The sequence below is a fragment of the Mustela nigripes genome, chromosome 1, assembly GCF_022355385.1.
Source record: "Mustela nigripes isolate SB6536 chromosome 1, MUSNIG.SB6536, whole genome shotgun sequence".
In the NCBI taxonomy this organism is placed as follows: domain Eukaryota; kingdom Metazoa; phylum Chordata; class Mammalia; order Carnivora; family Mustelidae; genus Mustela; species Mustela nigripes.
In genome coordinates, this window is record NC_081557.1 from 46,277,987 (window position 1) to 46,279,376 (window position 1,390).

Here is a 1,390-nt window from a genome sequence, read left to right on the forward strand (position 1 = left end):
AGGACACATCTTGTTAAAGGATGCACAAAATAAATGGAGATAAAGAACAGATGCTCACAGACATGGTTCAGAGCCATGAGGGCTTGATGTTGAGATGCTGAGTGTGGCTACTGGAGAAGGATTGTGGTTCCTGGGGAAGAAGCCTGGTGGTGCACCACTCTGGCTGCTCAGGGTCTGAGCGGCCTCTGTAAGGACTTGGCTCCCTGCAGCACAAGCATGGAATTCTAGTTTCGCATTTTGCCTTTTCAGACAGTGAAAGCTGTCTTAGGATTGCTTTTGTTTAGCAAAAACAGGTACTAATAGAGGTCTTTCATGAAGGCAAAGTACTGTTTAAACATTTTAAACATTCATTGCTCTTCACAAGTGTGTCTTAATCCCCAGAAATATGGTGCCATGGTCGTCATAAAACTGCTTTCAGTGTTACAAAATCAGATGTCTTGTATTATTTCTTATTCTGTCCGCCCACCTAATCTCACCCTTCTTAAAAGTTTTCTTTCAATGACTAAGTATTATTGGTCTTTCTTTTTTTTTTTTTTTTTTTTTCATTTCATCTAGATTTTGAAATTTATTGTCATTCAGCTATTGTTGATTTTTTTCTCTTTGTTATGATTTTTTTTTTTAATTTTTTTTCAGCGTAACAGTGTGCATTATTTTTGCACCACACCCAGTGATCCATGCAATACTTGCCCTCCCTAATACCCACCACCTGGTACCCCAACCTCCCAACCCTTGCCCCTTCAAAGGCATCAGGTTGTTTTTCAGAGTCCATAGTCTCTCATGGTTCACCTCCCTTCCAATTTCCCTCAACTCCCTTCTCTTCTCCATCTCCCCATGTCCTCCATGTTATTTGTTATGCTCCACAAATAAGTGAAATCATATGATAATTGGCTCTCTCTGCTTGATTTATTTCACTCAGCATAATCTCTTCTAGTCCCGTCCATGTTGCTACAAAAGTTGGGTATTTATCCTTTCTGATGGAAGCATAATACTCCATAGTGTATATGGACCACACCTTCCTTATCCATTTGTCCGTTGAAGAGCATCTTGGTTCTTTCCATAGTTTGGCGAACGTGGCCATTGCTGCTATAAACATTGGGGTACAGATGGCCCTTCTTTTCACTCGATCTGTATCTTTGGAGTAAATACCCAGTAGTGCAATTGCAGGGTCATAGGAAAGCTCTGTTTTTAATTTCTTGAGGAATCTCCGCACTGTTCTCCAAAGTGGCTGCACCAACTTGCATTCCCACCAACAGTGTAAGAGGGTTTCCCTTTCTCCACATCCTCTCCAAAACAAGTTGTTTCCTGTCTTGCTAATTTTGGCCATTCTTCCTGGTGTAAGGTGATATCTCAATGTGGTTTTAATTTGAATCTCCCTGTTGGCTAGTGATGA